Source organism: Sciurus vulgaris, assembly GCF_902686455.1.
Source record: "Sciurus vulgaris genome assembly, chromosome: 5".
NCBI lineage: Eukaryota > Metazoa > Chordata > Mammalia > Rodentia > Sciuridae > Sciurus > Sciurus vulgaris.
In genome coordinates, this window is record NC_136465.1 from 4,574,843 (window position 1) to 4,587,617 (window position 12,775).

Genomic DNA, 12,775 nt, shown 5'->3' on the forward strand with positions numbered 1-12,775 from the left:
AAATATGAAGTAATAAGAAATTTTAAAAGACAGTGCTTGTAAGGATCGACTACCATAAACCAGTATATGAAAAAATTTACCTGGCACATTTTGACTTTCCACTTAGTTACAGAAAATAGAAAATATTTCAGGTAAAACTCATTTCAGGATGTTTGTTTTCATGGAAAAGGGAAACTTCAGGCTCAATAATGCTGCAGCTAAATTGGATTATTAAAGAGGAGGTGGTGCAAGGGAGTAATGATCTCACACTGTGATTCTAGTTCTACCCTCATCAGCAGCTGGGTTGGGAACTTTTACACTGTGCTTTGTTCTGGGTGGAGTGATGGAATCTCCATTCTGCCTGGACAGAAACGATCCTTTTTGCCCAGCATATCCACATTTTATATGCAAAAGTCTGTCTCCATTCAAGTCCCCTTCTAGTCCAGCTGTCCATGCTCCACAGTGGACAGTCTCATGGTAAAACCACACAATGACTGTGATGTCCCTTACTGAGAACACTCCAGTGTGACATCCCAAGCCCACTGGCCCTGTACTCTGTCTCCCAAGGCGGGGGCACCACCTTCTTCCATCCTGACCTAAGCCCAGGCCTGCAGCGACATCCCTACCCCGCATCCCACACCATCTGCTTCTACCTTGGCCAAGACACAGGGTCCCTCACGTGGGACACAGTGCATTTTTTTTTACTTCATGCCTTCTTTCACCTTGTCTTTTCTTCTGTCATCTCCCCAGCCCCATAAAACGAGTTCTCCACTGTCCCTCCTTGATACTTCCCTCATTGGTTCCTCTGGTCCACGCCCTCTCTCATCCCCACATGGTTGACATCCAGCCACTGGAAGTGCCTTCCTTGCCTGCTGCCCTTCAGGTTCCTGCAGTGTGGGAATGAGAGCTCTCTGCATTTATCTCCCGAGCCCAGGTACAGTAACTGGCTCACAGCAGCCTCGATAAACACTGCCGAATGCACGGGGATTTTAAAAATCACCTCACCTGTTTCTCTAGTCTTCAGGTAACATCATGAAATTAATATTAGCAAGGAAACACCAGCCTGTGTATATTAAAACCTTATAAATATGGGATGGAGATGGAAACAGACATTAAGAACAAGTATTTCAAAGGAAATGCAGAGGGGTACAACTAGAGATTAATCTTGGTTAGTATCATTTTTCTTTCTTTCTTGCAAAGCACACCTCATTGAGAATATATTATTGAAGATTATTGATTATTCATGACATCTTGCTTTAATGGAAAGGTCAATGGGTTTTCCATTAGAAATTCTCTTTTTTTTTAATTTTCAAAAGATATTTGGAAAAACAAAACTTATTGTTGCAATTTTACAGTAAAATATTTATGTATATTTATAACCTGCATTTTGAATGTATAGTTTTTTAAAATAATTCTAATATAAAGCTGCCATATTTGACCAAACAAAAATATAAAATAAACAGTTAAATTGAATTTCAGATAGATAATGATTTTTTATTTTAATGATATTCTATGTCATATTTTATAACATATTCATATTTTAAAAATTCATTATTCATCTAAAATTCAAATTTAACAGGTGGTTTTCTATTTCGGTTGGCAACACTGTTCCAAAATGAACAAAATGAAGTTACAGAAAGTGCTAAGTTCAGACGTCACAAAATTCCAGACTAATACTCTATCAGCATAGAAACAGATGTAGCTGTGAATAGAAATGCAGATACGAATGCAGATAAAGACATAAATTCCATGCAGACTCTTCCTTTGTTATGCCATAAAATTATAACATTCCCAGACATCCTTTCTTCTGATAAATAAAAACGAATAATGATACTGAAATTTTATGCATTTTAAACCAACTCCACACTTTCTTGACCTGTGGACACTGTATTCTGGGGAACTATGCCATGGTATTCTCATTATTTATCATAAAGGTTATTCTTTTGTTTTAATATTCTTATTGAAGAGTGACCCTGAATCATCTCAGAGCAATTTCCTCAAAATAAATTCTCTTCCTATGCAGCTGAACTCAAGCAACTCTTTTTGGACCAATTAGTCTAAGTATCCAATAAAAGAATCCACATATTTTTCACAATTGGATTTTAGTTTAATGACAAAAGAGATCATGTTCTACTTAGTCCCTCTAGTGACAAGGAAGGGGTGGCAAACAACTCATCTGCTTTCAGTGCCGCAGGCCTCTCTGTGCTCAGCAGAGAGCTAAAGGCCCCAGACTATACTGAGTCCCACCTCCAAGGGGCTTTCAACAGTCTTGAAGTCAGAGCTAGGTCACCAAGGATAGGCAGCAACAGCCCATGAGAAGCAACCTGCCCTCCTCAAGGGAGGCACCAGACCTGGGTAAAATTAGCATAATTCACAGATGAGTAAACAGAAAACAAAAGCGCTCATTAAAAAAATTTAAATCAAAATGAAAGAGAGGGAAGTAGACACAGCACAAGAAAAGGGAGGAAAGGACAGTTCCTAAAAGACATTCAAGAAGAGTGTGCTTTAGTTCAGTTGACAGCACATTTAAAACAACGTGTGAAATCCAGCATTGGAAGGCCACAGGGAACTCTTGACAGAACGTGGCCAAGAGGCAAGCCAGCACTCCAGGAGAGTTCGATTAAATGGCGAAAGCAAAGGTGTGATTATGGAAATTTAACCTGCATTAGACTCGGTAATGAACAGAGACCAAGGCTGCAGAAAATTGAATCAGTAGAGTGGATAACCAGCCTTAGAAACTGCCCCACATTCATGAATAAGAAAGACAAAGAGCTAAATATAAGCTGAGAGGATGTGAAATGGGTGTAATGGACATGAAATTGCATGTAATTTGTGTCCTTGAAAAAGACTCAGGGCACCAGAACGACAAGCCCCACCAGACACATGACAGGAAAACTCCTGGGGAGACCCGAATCTGCTTGTGGAAGAGCTTTCCATAGCAGAAGAATCACCGCAAAGACGAACTAAACATCCAGGAGCCCTCGGATGAAAGTCTCACACTTGAAGGAAAAGGGAAAGTCTTACAGGCTTTAAAGTAGAAAAATTAGATCAATGACTCAGAAAGAAAAAGTAAATTGAATTCAGATTTCTTCTTTCCAATATCAGATAACCTTCCAGAGTTACAAACAGAAAAGTTTCTAGTGTAAAATTCTATATTCAGCAATGCGTTCAACAAATATTTATGAAAGATCATTTCTTACCAAACGCTGGACTTGGTAGGCTTTGCCCTTTCGGTGTTCACGTTTGGAGGTAGTAGAAGGGCTTAAGGTGACCTCTACGTCCATGAGTATCCTAGTCAGAAGCCCAAAGAAGTGAGGCTCCCACAGTGGCAACTGGAATTTAATCAACAGACAAGTGTCCTCTGAGGTTGCAGCCAAGGGCACTGAGCTTCCTTTTCCCCCAGTGTGGGGAAAACTGCATGCCCTAGTCCAGAACCACTCTCCTTAGACTGGAAATGGGAAGAAACTGAAGCAAAAAGATCGATTTTCTTTAAAAGGCAGGAGGAAATTTGATGTTGGCTCTGTGGGTAATGCAGTTTCTTAAGACTGGATCCTTCCTGTGTGTATTCCCACAAGCCAGAGGGAGGCCTACCCTTTCTTTAAACAGCCCAGGGGCCAGAGTCCTGAAGACAGCCTAGCCCCAAGAGCAGTCTCCTTCTGTACGTTTCTGTCACTTTTATCCCTTTCCAAATTCTGTCCTCCATAACCTTCCCAAGGGTCCATGCCATGGGGACACCACTATAGGATGTGCTGTGGTAGGGCTCCTTCCAAGGGGAGCTCTGCGTCCCCCCCACTGGCTAGTGCCCACTAAGTACCCTATGTGCAGACTCGCAATGCCTGGCAGAGCCCAAAACCTCAGACCCAGCAATCAGCAGAATCAGCTACATTTTGCCAGGGAACTGAAGGACAAAAGAATTGGCGAGTAGCAGAAAATGCCATTTACACTTATCGTTTTCTAAACAGTTTTTACAATATAGTTATAAACCTGAGTGCAAATATCGTTTTTATATGTTGACAGATAAAATATGTAATCTAAAGAAGTTTCATCTAAGATTTCAGAACTATCAATGAAAGTGAGTACTGGTTTAAAAGAAATAAAATTGCTCTGAATTCCATACAGCATATTTCTGACATTGAGCATTAGAAAATGTAGCCTTGAAAATGCTTTTGAAATGCACTGAATGTCTCATGGAAACAGTGTGTCAGTCCACGTGGCCGCCATAACAAATCACCACTGGCCAGGTGGCGCAAATTCTCCCAGGCTGAAGGCTGACATCCAAGGTGGAGGTCTGCACTGGTTTGGTTTCCATGGAGGACTCTCCTCCTGAACTCCAGATGGTCACCTTCTAATTTATTCGCAGGTGGACTTCCCTTTGTGAAGAGGGAGGCTGCAGGCACAGGGGAGAGGCGAGAGGGTGAAAATGGAGAGAACATGCTCTCCAGGGCCTCCTCTCAGGGACAGCCGCCAGGTGTCAACCATATCCCCTCCTTACCCAAGCACAACCAACTGTGGGCTAGGACTGCCACATCTGCATCTTGGAAGGACACAAACGTCACGGTTCAGAGCAAGCAGCACTTACAGTTTCTACACTAGAGGCCGAGGGAATAAGATGGGGAAGCATGGGTAGGATAGAGGACACAGGAAGACAGAAAGAACGTATCCAGAGATGCCAGATGGGACAGCAATTGAACTAGTTAAGAGTGTGCACCAAGTGGGAAGAGCTTCTCTTTCGAACACAAGGCTCTGAGAAACCTGAGTTTCCAAAATAAACTTCCAAAAGTCAAAACAAAACATCCATAAGCTATGTCAGGCAAGGATAACCAAAAGAGACGAGGATTATAGTATAAATAAGAACAATGTAGACTTTGAGAGACAAGGATTATAGTATTAATAAGAATAATGTAGAATTCAAGTCAAAATAAAATTAAAAGAGAGATTTATTACTATCCACTATGAAGATATAACAGAAATATGTATTCTTCCAAAACATATATCATAGCAATATATAAAGCAAAACTAGAAAGGGATTTCATGCATTTGTTTACTTTGCATTTTAAGTGGGCAAAAGATAGAAAACTTCCATTGCATACATTTTAACAAGTTTTCTACAGAGCAAACAGAATGATATGATTGTTTGCTTATACTATCCCAGAGAAGCAAATTAAAATGTGTTTGAATTAGTAAGAGAGCTTGGTGAGATAAAAGGGTTACAAAATTTTATACCAAAAATCCATGACTTCTCCTTATACCATAAATAATAATCAGGAAAGCATAATGGTAAATATCACTTCAAAATATATGGGTGAAACTACATGAAGAAAACTGGAGTCATATAGAATGTCCAAGAAGATAGTTTGATAAATGGAAAATTCTTAGAGGGCAAGAAATTAACATGGTAAAACTGTCAATTCTAAGCCAATTATAAATTTTATATTATTACCTTTATAGAAGTCCCTTCCTGTGCTAGGGCTGCCATAGCAAATTATACCTGTCCCTCAGTAGTCCCAGGGGATTGATCCCAGTTCTCCATACTGCCCACCCCATGGATACCAAAGTTCAGGGGCACTTATGTCCCTCACCTGATTATATGCACAGGGTTTGCATATAATCTATGGACATCTTCCCATATATTTTAAATCATCTCTTACAATATACTTTTAATGCTTAATGTAATGTAAATGCTATGTAAATAGTTGTTAGACTGTATTGTTTAAAGACTTATGACAAAGAGAAAGGTCTGTACATGTTTGGTATAAACAATTTTTTTTCAAGATTTTTTCATCTTTAGTTGATTGGATCTACTGATGGGGAACCTGTGGATTCAGAAGGCTGACTGACTGTAGTGGCTTAAACAACAGAATCCTGTTTCCCAATAGTTCTGGAGGCTGGAAGTCCAGATCAAGGTGTAGACAGGTCAGTATCCTCTGTGGATTCTCCTCTGGGCTTGTAGATGGCATCTTCTCCCTGGATCCTCATGTGGGCATCCCTCTGCCCTTGTGTCTCTGGTGTCTATATTTTCAAACTGGATTAGGGTCAAATTTAGGGACCTCATTTACCCTCATCTGCAAATAATCACATTCTCTGGTCAAGACTCTGGATATAAGTGTGGATATGAGCTCCTGCATTAATGAAGGAATATTCATTAGTGGTTCTATTATGAGAGTTGTACCCTAATAAGCCATCCTATTGTAATGGACGGATTGGGTGGGAATTACAGGCAGTGAAGACATGGTTTGAGGAGGTGGGCCACTGGGCACATCTTCCCTGCAGACCCTTCCCCTTACTTCCTCCATCACACCTTTCCACCATGATGTTTTGCCTCACTTGAGCTCAGAGCAATGGAGTCCACCAACCATGGACTGAATATCTCAAACTGTGAGCCAAAATAAACCTTTCCTCTTCTAAGCTGTCCTTCTCAGGTATTTTGATCCTCACAGCAATGAAAACCGCACTAACACAGATTCCAATTCACGAATTTTAGGGGATAAATTCAGCCTACAACAAGAAGGTAGCAGGAACGGTCTAAATAGCGGCCAACCCTGTTTGCTCTGCCTGCCTGCTTCCTAACCAGTTTGCCTTCTGTGCTCAGGGGTTCTGGGTAGAAGTGATGAGCCCTCACTGGGAGGAACTTGTGTTCAAGTGGGATGGGCCCTCCCCTGCCACCCTCACTGGGAGGAACTTGTGTTCAAGTGGGAGGAACACAGCAAAAGTTTCCTGGATTTCTAAGCAGCCACTGGGAGGATTTCCACCACAAGCCTGCTTCAGGCTGAAAGAGGAGCAAGAAACAAACTACTATTTGGAGTAGGTCATCAATTGTACTGCAGCAAACGCAGATAACTGAAAGAGAACACAGGACCCAGAACACACACACCACCACATGCTCTGAAACATCATCTACTCAAGAAGTTAAAGACCTTCATGATTCTTAGAGCGCTCCCATTAGCCCTTCAAATGTGTCATTGAAGGGAATCGTAGTCTAAAGTACTGAAAAGGTTTAACCCAATCAACATCATTTGCTCATGAAAAATTCCTGCTTTACCTGGGGACCAGTCTTACCACAGGAAATAAGTGCCTCTCAGAGGGACTTTGAGCATTAATGTTTCTGCAGTGATAAAAGGGAAAGAACCGTGTCCCCAGAGCAGAGCCCGTAACTGAGTCCAAAGCGTGCAGTGGTATCAAAATAAACACATGCCTATGAGAGCCGCAGCAGACACACATCCACAGCTCAAAGATCCGTGGACAAGGAAAGCATGCCCAGGCGCCAAACCGCGGCCCTGTAACACTCCAGACCCCTGGGGAGCGCCGTTGTTTAATAGAGTCACAATGGACCTTCCAAAAAGTCCATTACTCTGCCAACTCCTGCTTTCATTCAGTCTAAAATTATCCTCCAACTGGAAAGCTAGGGACATTAAAACTTTCTCCATACTTCAAAGGTAGACATCAAAGGGCACAGAGTTTTCTTAGCAGATCTGCAGAGCAGAGCCATGGTCCTGCGATCCCAGAGCAGAAGCTTGCTCTCAAAGAATAAGGGTGTCAAAACCCACAGAGCTCTCTGTGGGCAGCACCTCCGGTAACCTGCATTAATGACACTCACAATTACAGCATGGCTCTTGAACACGTGTGTAGGCAAAGACTGGGACATCTTTGAAAGAAGTAACCAAAGTCTTCATAAAATCCAAATCCTTTCAAAATGGACAGACACAGGCAAGAACAGTGAGGTTGAAAGAGTCAAAATTATGAACTTAAAAGAAGGAAATGAAAGGAGGTGGGTTCTGCGTTGCTCTGCTCAGGCCACAGTAGAAGCTGCGTGCCACACGCGTGTGAGCGCACTCATGCCCAGACCCGCACACTGGCACCACTTTCCAGGCAACAGGGGTTTCGCCCCTCAGCATCCGTTGCGTTATTCCCCCGGTTTCCTGTCCGAATGTCATGCCTGCAGCGTGTTGGAACCACGAGCCCTGGGTGCCCACATACCTCTACCACCACACATATGTGAAGTCTTGGAAGCTAGGGAATATCAATAAGATATCATGCCATGACTGGAGACGAAAAATGAATACAGTGCTATCTGAATCACTGTGTTCGTGCAAATAGCATGTGGTTTAGATCATGCTTGGGCATTTCCAGGAAGATTCATGCTTTTTTCCTTACGAATTCCACATCAAATGTGGGACAAAAATGCCAGAAATTCATAGTAATGGGAGCAGCACATACAGCCAAGATCATTCATCCCGTCCAAAACAAGTACTCCAGAACCTTAATAGTACTCAAATCCAGTCCAAGCAACAAGACATAGAAGTCCTACCTTCTTTAATGCTGTTGCCATCATTCTGAAAAAAATATATATTAAATTTCTACTGTGGCAAAGCCAAGATAAACCCCATGCACATCCCAGTCTGGCATGGCTGGAGGGACAAGGGCAGAGCCTTTGGGCCACAGGAGACAGAAGAAGCTTGACTGCTGAGACTGCTGAGTGGAGCCAGAATATTCTGTGCTGCAAGGTGTATGTCATTCTGAATGTCCCCAGGCAAACCCCACGGCCTTGTGGGGAAACCTTTGCAAAGGAAACTGAAATATAAAGTAATTGGGGGGAAATTTCAAATAGCACTCTGTACGCCCTCAGAAATAAGCTGAAAGTATCACATGCCAGTAGCACGTGGATGGTCTGAGGAATGGAACTGAAGTTCAGAAGAGGATGTCTGTGTTCATCAGCTTTTGTGTCGCTGTGACCAATATGCCTGACAAGAACAACTTTGAGGAGGAAAAGTTGATTTTGGCCTACAGTTTCAGAGGTCCAGTGCACGGTCAGCCGACTCCATATCTGTGCCTAAGGTGAGGCACAACATCATGGTGGAAGGGAAAGGTGGAGGAAAGCAGCTCAGGATGTGGCAGTCAGAAAGCAGAGAGCTTCGCTCACCAGGGACTGCCTCCAGCCATACTCCACCTGCCTGCAGTTACCACCCAGTTAATCCATATCAATGGATTAATCCAGTGACTAGGTTACAGCTTTCATAATCTGATCATTTTACCTCTGAACATTCTTGCTTTGTCTCATACACATCCCACATAAGGTTCTGGGGGACACCTTGTATCCAAACCATAACAGTGTCCCTCCCTTGCAGTGACAAGAGCAGCCGGATCCCATCACACCCAGGAAAGAAAACAGCTCAGGGAAAACCAAAGAGAGGAAGCAGAGCAGGAGGGCAGAGGCACTGCTCTGAGTTCCGTGGTGACTGGAAGGTCACTTCTGCAGGCTCTGTGAGCACGTGGGAAACACCAGCTGGACAGACCCAGATCCGATTCCAGCTCCGCTGGGAGAGGGCTGGAGTCCAGCAGAACATCTCTGTCCTCTTTTGTGATATCAACTTAATTTACCCTGCATCTGACAGGGAAACCTGAATTTCACTTGGTGAAACTAAATGACTAAGCTGTGCTTCCGTGTGCTGCCATTTATTTTCTGTAGTGATGCTCATTAGCAGTGGCTGGCCACTGAGGAGGCAGTAGCAAGGCCTGTCCTTCCACACCGTGCCATGTCTGTATAGGAAGCCTTCCTGGAGAGGGAGGGCTGGGCTGCATGTTGTGTCCACTTACATCAGCATGCTGCAAGGTTTAGAGGCCGCGAAATAGCTCTTTTGAACCCTGGAAAGAACTTCATAATTGAAGATTGACAAAACCAGGAAAGGAACAAAGACATATTATAAAAATGACTGCAAAAAATACTGAGTTTAAAATTAAGCTGTGTATTTCAGAAGTGCATTAGACAAAAAGAATTGTTTAATAAAGAATCAGATAAACGGGCAAAGAGAGACTGACAAATTATTTTTAAATGTATAAGGATGAACTTGATGATATTTAAAAACTTTGCAGCAGACAAAAATCCTGAAGATCTCTGTCCACACCTGGGCCACTCCCTTCTCTGACTGGAGGCCGAAAGCAAGACCCTGAAGAGGCAGCAATGCCTCGAAAAGCAATGGGCACAGTGCACCTCACATCCACTGGTATCCTATTGGCCAAAGCAAGCTGATCCACTAACCCCAAAGTCAGTGGGAGTACAAATTTTTATGCCCCTTCAGGAGAAGGCATGTGAAAAAAAAATCTATCACACAGATGGTCTGTAACGTCCATGTGATCTGGATAATACTATGGCCTACTCCTTAACAGATAGCCACAGTCATGTCTAAAATAAGCATTGGGGCATTCCAAACAATAGCCAAAGAGAGCAATGCAGGGAGACTGAAAAATCCAAAATTGCATGAGCATATATAGAGAAATTTAGTAAATAATAAAGACAACACTTTGAAACAGTGGGGGGAAATCCAATAAGGATGTCAAGATCACTGTTAGATATTTGGGAGAAAATGAATATTTCTTTTATGCTGACATCCGAGACACAACAGCTGGGACAGATTTTTAAATTTGAGAAATAAAACAAAAAGTAATAAAAGAGAGCCACATAATCATTTTGATGGTCTCTGAGAGAAGTCATCTTTAAGAAAGGCATAAAATCCAGATGCCACACATGTAAAGACTGTCAAATTCGATATGAACAAAAAGATAACCTCCGCATGGCTAAAAACAAGCCGGAGTGAAAAGATAAGAAACAGGTTAGGAAAAGGATTTGTAACATTTCCATAAGTGAAACATTAGTCTCCTCAATGTGTAAAAATCTAAGCACTGATAAAAAAAACAACCAAAAGGGAATTAGACAAAAATAAAGCTAAGAAAACATTTCGCAGGGAAAGAAGTGCAATGGATCTTAAATAAAAGACGATACTTCTCAGCCACAAAAACAGAAATGCGCAGTGGTGATTTCAAGGTTGGCGTTTCACCTGCTGGCAGGGATTTCAAGCAGATGAGGACATTCTCACTGACAGTAGCGTGAGCAACCAGGTCAACTGAGCCTCTTGGAGTGCTGTCAACGTCTAGAACCCCAGCACCTTTGGACCAAGAACCCTACCTCAGCTCACAGACACACCTCGTGTGTATGAAACATGCACAGAGCCGTTACACATTTCCCCTTTACACCTCAAGCACAGACTGGACCTTGTTGGTGACGTGGTTTTGTCGTTGGTCCCAAAACGGCACTTTAATTACTTGTCTCGCGTAATGTGATAACGTGTAGCGAGACACCAGCCAACTCAAGATAACCACCCAAGGGCACCCTTTGGCCTCGACCTGGGCTGACCACAGTGGGCATGTCCTCCTTATGTTCGGAGAGCCAGTGCGTCCATGTACCCTTAGAAGCTCAGGCGTCGAGACCGTCTGCCCTCTGGTGTGTCCTCATTGGTGTCAGCTTTCTCATGACTGAGACCAAAAGGCCTAAGAGTGACTTACAGGAGGAAGGGCTCTTGGCTCGGTTTCGGAGGCTCAGTCCAGGAGAGGCAGAGCATCATGCAGAAGGGCAGAAGGGTTCGCTCCAGGGGCAATCTCAGAGGCCGGCGCTGTGAAAGCCTTAAAGGATGCGGGACAGGTCCCCCACGGTGCCCTGCTCCATGTGCTGCTCGGATTCTGCCGAGGTCAGGTTGGACAATCGTATCCCACCGTGCAGCAGCCAGGACGCGCCAGACGCGGCATCACTGGAGGAGAGACCTGCGCTCCTGCGCTTGCCACTGGTGGCTGGCGGCACGCTCCTCTCCACAGGAGGAAGCACAGCTGCTGTCTGCAGGGGGACGGTGCTCGCTCACTGGTCTGCACTCGTCCAGCCCAATCCCTCTCCACTTACAGTTATGATCAAATGCTCGGTCCCTCACTTTGATACAATGTGTTGGTTAAATCGTACATATAGGCCTAGTGTGCCTGGTCAGGACCCTCTTGCCGAAGATGCCATTAAGAGTCAGGCACTGAATTTATGGACAAAGTTTTAAGAACTCAGTGGTCTAGGACACACCAGAATGTCCCCTTAAGATACAAGGCAAGCTGTCCAACTCCCCAACCTTCCTCTAAAAAAAAATGATGTGTAATCCCTTTTGGATTTTTTAACAGACATCATTTGTAAGGCAGTTTTAGATTTAGAGAACAATTGCACAGAAAGCAAGGAGAGTTCCAAGATACCCCATCTCGCCTACCAAGTTCTTCCTTTGTCCTGTCCCAACAGAGCGTGCATCTGTTACAGTGATGATCCCAAACCGACATCCTGCTCTCACCGAGAGCTCAGTGTACCTCAGGCCTCACTGTCAGTGCTGTGTTGTGTCCAGTGTGGACACACGCTGCAGCCCCACCAGAGAGTTTCGCTGCCCCACGCATCCCCAGTGTCCGCCTGTTGAGAGTGGTGACAGAGGATGGGAGAGCAGTAACTGAGATCAGGGGTCTCTGATGACCTCATGATGTAGCATGCCCAGTTCCTGGGAATGTTTCTGTGCAAAGGCACAGGATGCCTAGCTCTGTAGCAGTGCCCTGCATTAGGAGGCTGTGCAAGAGCCCTGAGTTCTAACCTTGATCTCAGGCACACAGCTCCTGGGAAGAAAGAAATTCTTATGTTAGACAACCACAGTGTTTCACCAGCTCCACTTCTCCAGTTCCTGCCCTCCTTACACTAACTTTAAACAATGGACTTTCTTGAGAGCTACACAAAGCTCCTAACATTGCACTTTGCAACCATGTATTGGCTACTGCTTTAAAGCTACATAGATGTCCTGTTTCTGTAACATTCCCGAATACAAAGAAAAATGCTTGCACAGTCTTTAACCTGATAACAATACATATATAAATAAAGACTGCTGGTGTAACTATTTTGACCTGCATCTCCATCAGAGAGCAGGCTCCACCTGACCCCAGCTTCATCTTCAAGATCTGTGTC